Source organism: Erythranthe guttata, chromosome 6 (assembly GCF_056151865.1).
Source record: "Erythranthe guttata isolate IM_541 chromosome 6, IM_541, whole genome shotgun sequence".
NCBI lineage: Eukaryota > Viridiplantae > Streptophyta > Magnoliopsida > Lamiales > Phrymaceae > Erythranthe > Erythranthe guttata.
This window is the reverse complement of record NC_142538.1, coordinates 13,523,535-13,533,128: the sequence shown is the minus strand read 5'-3', so window position 1 is coordinate 13,533,128 and position 9,594 is coordinate 13,523,535. Positions and strand designations below refer to the sequence as shown.

The 9,594-nt window shown below is 34.3% G+C and overlaps 1 pseudogene; it reads right to left on the bottom strand.

The window, feature by feature from the left end:
- Positions 1-5,539: 5,539 nt before the first annotated feature.
- On the bottom strand, positions 5,540-6,292 carry LOC148770196 (putative E3 ubiquitin-protein ligase ARI8 pseudogene; annotated as a pseudogene).
- Between the last annotated feature and the right edge of the window lie 3,302 nt (positions 6,293-9,594).

The following is a 9,594-nucleotide window of genomic DNA, read 5'->3' as shown; positions in this document are numbered from 1 at the left end:
ACAGTTGGGATGTGCCCCTTGCCTCTTTCCTCAAGAATCTGCCATCCTCAGAGTCAGACATTGACTCTTCTGAGGACTCATTCCAGATGGAAGAAGATGCTGCTCCACCTGTTGCATCACCTGAAACAGCATACATCCCTAATGAGCTTGAAGACTCAGAAGAAGAGGAACCCTCAGAGGATGAGGAGCTAGACTTGGATGGGAAGGATCTGTCAACCCCTTTTGAGGTAAACAATGCTTCCAGTCCCATTTTTTTTTTGAATCTGATTCATACATAGGTCCTCAAATCATGAATTGCCAATTTATTGAGGAAAAGAAAATTTCCAAGGATGAGTTTGATAGGCATAGGATCACTGCTTTTCTTTATCAAAGAAACATCCTTAGTCTAGTTGAGATTGCCTGTCCTTATGATCCCTCTGTTGTGAAGGAATTTTATGCCAATTTACAAACCTTTTTTTTAAAGAAAAATTCTCCAAATTTTGGAAAAGTTTTTGTGCGCAATTCTATTTTTTCTTTTTCTCCCAAAATTATCAACTCTCACTTAAAAAATCCTACTGTGATTGATGAGGATAATTATGGTGATTTCACTGAGGTTTGTAATACTCTTTTTGGAAATCGTCTCAAATATTGGCATGCTCACCCCAAAAAATTCAAAGTTTCTCAACTTACTGCATTTTACTCTGTCATTTTTAGACTCACAGTGATGAATTGGATTCCATCCAAAAATGTCTCTGTGATTACTAAACCTCATGCAATACTCATGTACAAATTGGGGGTGGGGTTACCTGTTGATTTTGGCAAACTTTTCTTCAACAACATAGGTAATCTTGCACATAAAATTTCTTCCTCCACTCATCTTCCCTATCCTTCACTCATCTACTTTATTATGCTTTCTCAAAATTTGGGCCAAGATGAATCAGAATATCTTCACACTCCACTTGGCACCAAAACTGTCTCTCCCAATTTTCTCAAAGCCCCTCATGTCCAGGATCTTCCCTGGAATGGAGATAATTTTCTCCCAACTGAATCAGGTCAAAATAATCTTGGTCCTGAAGGTGTTGCTCCTCATATTGACAACACCCCTGACATCTTTGCCACTAATATCTTTGTTCCTCGAGATCTTTTGTTAAGACAGCTTACTCACTCCCTAGCTCAGATCACCTATCATCAGTCCATGGTGGAGATGCTCCAGATAGCTCTTTCTGATAAAAAAAGGGGGATAACAAGCTAGTCATGAAGTTGAAGAAAGAACTTCTCATCCTTTGGATGCTAGATGCAGAGCGCATGGAGTTAATGAAGAAGAAAAAAAGAATGAAGGTGAAGAAGAAGAAGAAGAAGAAGAAGAAGAAGAAGAAGAAGAAGAAGAAGAAGAAGAAGAAGAAGAAGAAGAAGAAGAAGAAGAAGAAGAAGAAGAAGAAGAAGAAGAAGAAGAAGAAGAAGAAGAAGAAGAAGAAGAAGAAGAAGAAGAAGAAGAAGAAGAAGAAGAAGAAGAAGAAGAAGAAGAAGAAGAAGAAGAAGAAGAAGAAGAAGAAGAAGAAGAAGAAGAAGAAGAAGAAGAAGAAGAAGAAGAAGAAGAAGAAGAAGAAGAAGAAGAAGAAGAAGAAGAAGAAGAAGAAGAAGAAGAAGAAGAAGAAGAAGAAGAAGAAGAAGAAGAAGAAGAAGAAGAAGAAGAAGAAGAAGAAGAAGAAGAAGAAGAAGAAGAAGAAGAAGAAGAAGAAGAAGAAGAAGAAGAAGAAGAAGAAGAAGAAGAAGAAGAAGAAGAAGAAGAAGAAGAAGAAGAAGAAGAAGAAGAAGAAGAAGAAGAAGAAGAAGAAGAAGAAGAAGAAGAAGAAGAAGAAGAAGAAGAAGAAGAAGAAGAAGAAGAAGAAGAAGAAGAAGAAGAAGAAGAAGAAGAAGAAGAAGAAGAAGAAGAAGAAGAAGAAGAAGAAGAAGAAGAAGAAGAAGAAGAAGAAGAAGAAGAAGAAGAAGAAGAAGAAGAAGAAGAAGAAGAAGAAGAAGAAGAAGAAGAAGAAGAAGAAGAAGAAGAAGAAGAAGAAGAAGAAGAAGAAGAAGAAGAAGAAGAAGAAGAAGAAGAAGAAGAAGAAGAAGAAGAAGAAGAAGAAGAAGAAGAAGAAGAAGAAGAAGAAGAAGAAGAAGAAGAAGAAGAATAAGAAGAAGAGGAAAGCAGTGGGTCCAGTGCTAGTGATGGAGGAGCAGCAGCTTATACTGAGGAGACTTTGGATATTCTGCTTTAAAGTTATTTTTGTTATGAACAATATTTGTTTTTTTTCAGTTTGTAATTTTCCCTCTGAACTTTTATGTTAGGATTGCACTTTTGTTGGTTTATATTTGTTGAATTGTGTTGGATTATTTTTGATGAATTTGTTTTTGAATTGATCTTAAATATTTTGTTATTGCTATATTGGTTAACGAATTCAGGGGGAGTTCAAGCAATGACTCAGGGGAATTAAGCTAAAATTTAGTTTTGATCAGAAAGTTAAAAATGGGGAGTTTGAAACACGTGGAATCCACAATTTGTTTTTAACTCTCTTATTTTTAAAACTAAATTTTAGTTATAGAATAAGTAGTGCTTAGTGGGCTAAGTATAATGTTTAGTGGGCTAAATTGAGGATATTATTTTATCTACTAAACTAACCCACTTAACCATGTTCTTGAGTGCTCTTGTAGTCGGTTTTCTTGCAGATCATGGGCTGAGGAGTGGAAGCTTGGAATGTGTATAAATACCGGCTTCAAGACTCAAGGAAGTTGATCGATTCTAAGAAACAAAAACCTAGAGTTGAAGAGAATACATGAGAGTTTTAGTTTGTTTTTAGAATCTGTTGTACGTACTCCTCATGAGTACATTCTTTGTAGTCTAGATTGTTTAGTATATAGTTTTTATGTTTCTAGATTTGGTTGTAAGAATGATCAAGATAGTGATTCATTCATAAGAAAGAAGTTCTTGTACTTCTTCTCTTTGTATTCTTATAATACTGTTTTAATATATGTTTTACGTCCTTTAAAGGGCAAGTTCACAAGTTTTACTTGTGCAAGTTTTACTTGTGAACATTTTTAAATCTGAGTATTGTTTTTATATTTCCGCTGCATGTTTATACAAGTGTCATAACACTTAATATAACACCTCTGTATTAAACGAATTCGGGACCATAAATTCTTTCAGGTGAAAATCATAATTAATTATCGCCATGTCCAATCGCTTCCAAACCCTAGTAATCCCCGACCGGTTATTGCACCATGCAAACAGACTACCAATGGAAACCATGCATCCGAGAGACATCGGCAAGACCTCTTTTTTTCTCCGGAGCCTTCAAAGTGACAAGAACTGTTCCGACGTCGGATTATTCCTGATCCGATTTGTGATCGATGTGGCCACCATACAGAAACGATACTTCATGCGATTTTTATTGTACATGCATTCGACGAATTTGGAATTCAGCTCCATTTAATTTTCATTCGATGGGGTCGTGCTAACTCAATGTGGCAATGGATGAATCGTATGAGGCTGCTACTCTCGGAGGACAACTTTCTGCTGGCAATGGTAGTTTCTTGGAAATTATGGGGTCTTCGTAACAAGGTATTGCATGGAGAAGAGGCCATGAAGGTTGACGATATAGTTGGTTGTTGCAAGTATTACAGCGAACGAAGGAGTCACAGGTACGCATGGAAGCCGCCTAATGAGGGTTTGATAAAAATTAATTCTGACGCGGCGTGGGGCGGATTATTCCTCATTGTCAATGGTTGCTCGTGATTGGGCGAGAAATGTGTTTGTGGTGGGCCGCCCAAAAGCTGTGGAGTGTGAGGCACATGCGGATCTAGAAACCATAACAAAAGCTCGAGCTCAAGGATGGAGTTCGATTATCTTAAGGAGATTGTCAACAGCTAATCGAATCTCTCAAATCAGGGGAACATTCATTCTCTTCATTTGGAGCATGTGATGAAAGCATTTTACATATTGCTGGTTCTTTTAATTTCTGTGAGTTTTCCTTTGTTAAAAGATCTGGAAATGTTTTGACCCATGAATTAGCTACTAAGTTTGGTTCATCTTGTAACGAAGGTTCAGCCCTTTCAACTATTTTGGTTTCCTATACCTAATAATATTCTATTTCTCAAAAAATAAAATCCTCCTCCTCTCTCTAATCTGCATAATTTATTTCACTCATGGCAGAACTATCTTCTTTCTCCCTCCCATTTCTCTCTTTTTTCTTGGTATATCCACATTTTTTTTAAATACCTTGATTCGAAGAACAAAAATTAGAAACGCAAAAATGCATAATAGTGATATGTTGGGATGAAGATGATTCAAAGGTGTTGGACCTCTTTTTTCTTCTCAAAACATGACCAATGAAGGTTGTTTGATAGTGTTTAAATTTTGATATTTAAAGCGGAGGGCGTATATTTACACCCCAATACCTGAATAATGAAAAACATGCCTTCATATGGTTACTGCGTTGAAGGGAATAAAATCATATTAAATAATGAGTGAGGGGGTTCTCACTAATAATCCCATTAAAGAAATATGTCATTGATCATGTATCACTTTCACATATTAATAACGAAGTACGCCCCTCCGGACAAAATTTTAAAAGGGGAGTGCAAAATGACATTTTTCTTGTACGGATTGAACACAAAGTCGAAAAAAAAAATCAAGAATTAACCCCAAAAAAATTCTAAAAAACTTCCAACATTAATCTAAGTATGCAACAACTACCGAGAGCCATAAACATACAACTTGTAACACTCTTCACTACCACCGTAGAAAGACTGCAATATGTCTTAGCTTCAGAAACATCATTCACCAATCCTTTTATAACCAACTTCTCAATACAATTTCTCGTGACATTGGTCATATCCACAAGCTTCCCCCGAAAATCCGTCAACTTATCCGAAGGAAAATTGATATTGGCGTATTTTACTATCTCCTTGTCGTAAAAATGTTGAAGCTTTTCCACGACAGCCTCCTCCTCCTCTTGCAGGTTATGTAAAGATACAATCTTTCGTGTCCACTTGAAGGCAAGTAATATCCATACGCAAAACTCCATTTCAACACTCGCCTGGATTCAACTATCTGCTCCAGAGCTTCGATCACAAACTGCAATTCAAAGTCGGGTACGTTCTGAATTAGCCCGTTTTTCATCCGACGGAGATTTTTCATAGCAGTTTCCCTGGATTCGTGATTCGAGGCCCATTTTTGGTAGTGAAATGCATAATATGTGTTAACCTCTTGATCCCTATCCTCGTACTCTTTGCAATAAATGTGGGTGCCGTCGTGTTTCCAGGGCCCGAGGCACAACCAGCAAAAGTTGTGCCCGCAGGGGATTCGACAGGTCATGTGATTGCAGCCCTTGTTTTTCTCTATGTTCCTGCCACACTTGGGGGTTCCTTCGATGCTACACCCGGTGAAAAACACCGGGTGGGTCTTCTGCTGCCACGTGTTCTTTTTTTATTTTTCTAAAACCCCTAAAGTTAAACCCTAGCGGGGAATCTATTATAAAATACAAAAAAAGAGACACGTGGCAGCAGAAGACCCACCCGGTGTTTTTCACCGGGTGTAGCATCGAACAAATCCACACTTGGGGCATGGCTTTGTGAAAGCCCTTATCCACGTGTCATTGTTCTCCGACCGCCACTTGTGGACTATTTGGCAGTCGACAGGGCGGTGGGGCTCTTCCTTGCAGTTCCAGCAAAACCTATGAGAACAATCGCAATTCACTTCTTCGTAGTTGTTTTCGGAACCATCAATAATCTGGACCGCTAGATCGCATGTGGGGCCCGGGCACCACTTCCGGTTCTGGCTGCCCTCCACGTAGGACCGAAGAAGATACCGATAGTACTTGTCTTTATCTTCTTCGGAAGCCAAGGACTCCACGAATTCCGGGCCCACCACAGCTTTGCATTCGGGCTCTGGACAGCGTAACGACAAGCATCCGGGCCCATCTTTGATCGAGGAAGACGCGTAACTCTTCCAGCAATCGGGACAAAAGGGATGGCTGCATGGGCCGCATGACAACGTTTTTACATCCGCCTCGATTTTGTCGAAGCAAATCTTGCAGAGGTAGTTTTCCGGTTTTAATGATTCTTGTGCCGCCGGCAATAACCCGACTGACTTGCGAACTTTGTCCTCATCGGAAAACCATTCGTCGAAAACGGAGTTTGTGCTCCAATTGTTACGGCGCAAGAGTGTGAAGGCTAATCCTCTCGAAATGAAGAGATGTGTGGAAACTACGGAGATATCATTATTTTGGAGTTGTCTGATTCTGTTTTCATTGAGGATTGTGTAATTTTTCTGATTCATTTCGCGGCCGTCTTCAACCAGTTCCAAGACGTGTGTTGGGTGTAAACTGTGAATTAATAACCTAATTTATTTATTTTTGTGGTCGAATGTTTTTATTTTTTTTGGTTGAACGTTAATTACCCAGTAAAATGCAAAAAACCACCCGTGTAATCTTGAACGGCCAAAAAACTCAAGCAAGCTTCGCTCGACCCTTTTATTTTTAGGGTTTATGAGACATAACTCCTCATCAAAAAAATATTAGAACTAACTACTCCTTATCTTATCTTATGTATAAAAGAAAGAAACGCTTGTCAATCCTAAAAAACCCTAATGACATATTTGTAAAAAGAAAAATCTTATGTATAAAAGAAAGAAACGCTTGTCAATCCTAAAAAACCCTAATGACATATTTGTAAAAAAAAAATGGAACAAATTTTGTTTTCATATTTTTATCACATTTTTATATCCTCCATATTATTTGTATTTTTTTCATTTTCGTTTTTATCTCCTGCATATTATTTGTAATTTATTTATTTATTTTCGACCACTCCTAATTTTCATCTATAAAATCTCAAAAAAAAAAAAAAAAAAATCCGATTTTTATCACATTTTTATCTCCTGCATATTATTTGTAATTTTTTTATTTATTTTCATTTTATCTCCTGCATATTATTTGTAATTTTTTCTATTTATTTTCGATCTCAAATTTTTTTTTCTCCGATTTTTATCACATCTTTATATATTATTTGTAATTTTTTATTTTTTTCATAAAAGAAAGAAACGCTTGTCAATCCTAAAAAACCCTAATGACATATTTGTAAAAAAAAAATTTAACAAATTTTGTTTTCATATTTTTATCACATTTTTATATCCTCCATATTATTTGTATTTTTTTCATTTTCGTTTTTATCTCCTGCATATTATTTGTAATTTATTTATTTATTTTCGACCACTCCTAATTTTCATCTATAAAATCTCAAAAAAAAAAAAAAATCCGATTTTTATCACATTTTTATCTCCTGCATATTATTTGTAATTTTTTTATTTATTTTCATTTTATCTCCTGCATATTATTTGTAATTTTTTCTATTTATTTTCGATCTCAAATTTTTTTTTCTCCGATTTTTATCACATCTTTATATATTATTTGTAATTTTTTATTTTTTTCATTTTAATCTCCAACATATTATTTGTAAATTTTTTTTTATCACTCCTACTTTTCAGCCATAAAATCTTTAATGCATAACTAATTAAATCTCCTAAATATTATTTTATATACTGCATATTATTTGTAATTTTTTATTTATTTTCATTTTATCTCCTGTATATATTATTTGCAATTTTTTTTTTTTTTCGATCTCAATTTTTTTTTCTCTTATTTTTATCACATCTTTATATATTATTTGTAATTTTTTATTTTTTTCGTTTTTATCTCCAACATATTATTTGTATTTTTTTTTATCACTCCTACTTTTCAGCCATAAAATCTCTAATGCATAACTAATTAAATCTCCTAAATATTATTTTAGATTTCTATCTCCTAAATATTATTTTACATCCTAATTTTCGAACGTTGGACAACCCTAAAAAACCCTAACGGCATATTTGTAAATTGTTTTTTTTTAATTTTGTTTTCCGATTTTTATCACATTTTTATATCCTCCATATTATTTGTATTTTTTTATTTATTTTCAGTTTTATCTCCTGCATATTATTTGTATTTTTTTTCGACCACTTCTAATTTTCAGCCATAAAATCTCAAAAAAACAAACAAAATCCGATTTTATCACATTTTTATCTCATGCATATTATTCGTAATTTTTATTTATTTTCGTTTTTATCTCATGCATATTATTTTTAATTTTTTTTATTTATTTCGATCTCAAAATTTTTTTTTCTCCGATTTTTATATATTATTTGTAATTTTTTTTATCACTCCTAATTTTCAGCCATAAAATCTCTAATGCACAACTAATTAAATCTGCTGAATATTATTTTAGATTTGTATCCCCTAGATATAATTTTATATCCTAATTTTCAGCCGTAAACATCTCAACACTAAATATTATTTTATGATGATAAAATACTAATTATCACATTCCCAAAGATGGAGTCCAGATTCCAAAAAACAACCACTAAGACTATCAAAATTTTCAACTTCTCTCTTCCACTTCAACACATTTGTGTTTTCTCTTCTTATTTATATTCCACCTCTCAACTTCTCCACCCATTCATATTTAACTATTTTGCAAAGTGAAACCCGAAGACACCGTAAGGATTCCCCTTTCGCCTTTTTTCACTCGCTCTGCATATGTTATTTGCATTTGTTTTTCTCTCATGTGTTTGAATTGAATTGCTTAAACATAGTGATTGGAGTCTCATTAAGGTTTTTCAATTTTCCCGTTTTTGGTTTTACTCTCTCTCTCTCTCTCTCTCTCTCTCTCTCTCTCTCTCTCTCTCTCTCTCTCTCTCTCTCTCTCTCTCTCTCTCTCTCTCTCTCTCTCACTTGTTATTATGCCGATCGATTGGAGTTAATTATTCCTATATGTTATGGAGTTTGGCTATTTGAACCTGAGTACGGTTGTATAGATGGAAACGTAGAATACATGTCTGAAATGGTGGAGTTGATTTTGTTCATAGTTCATGCGTGGTTCAATTTTTACAAAAAAAAGGGTATATAAATCTGATTTCCATCAATTGTGAATTTTTTTACATCGTTTTACAGTATGTGTGCAACATTTGAATTTTATTTATTCGTCCTACATATGGGCTTTGTCTTTTGGTAATCCGATTTTAGAATTTTTGTCTTATTTTCTTCTTCATCCTATTGATTGTGTGGTAATTAGTTTGCATCTTTTTCCATCATAAATGATATTGTTATGTTATAGTATTTTGACATATTTATTTCAACAAGTTCCGTACATACATATTATATTGTTCAATTTTCAATAATCACCAACTATGTTGGTGAAATTTAATTTTCTGACGTCAGATTAGCCTGTAAAACTGAGACTCATGATCAGTAGTGGCGTTTTTTTTCAAAACATATAAAACTTATATTTTTTGTAATTAAAATATTTATTAATGGTTTTTGAATAAAAAGTTGGACTATATGAATAGTCTGTTTTACCTTTAAAATTAGTAGCATGTTTGTTATTTTCCCTATTGATGGTATCCTCCGTTTTTCGTTCATCTTCAGTAAAGTAGCAGGATCAAATAAATAATATATTGCTTTCTATTTATAGTGGCAAATAGGAAATCAGTTGTTGATGACTCTATCATGGAAATTCACTGCTATCATCAAGCAAGGTATAATAGTCTTT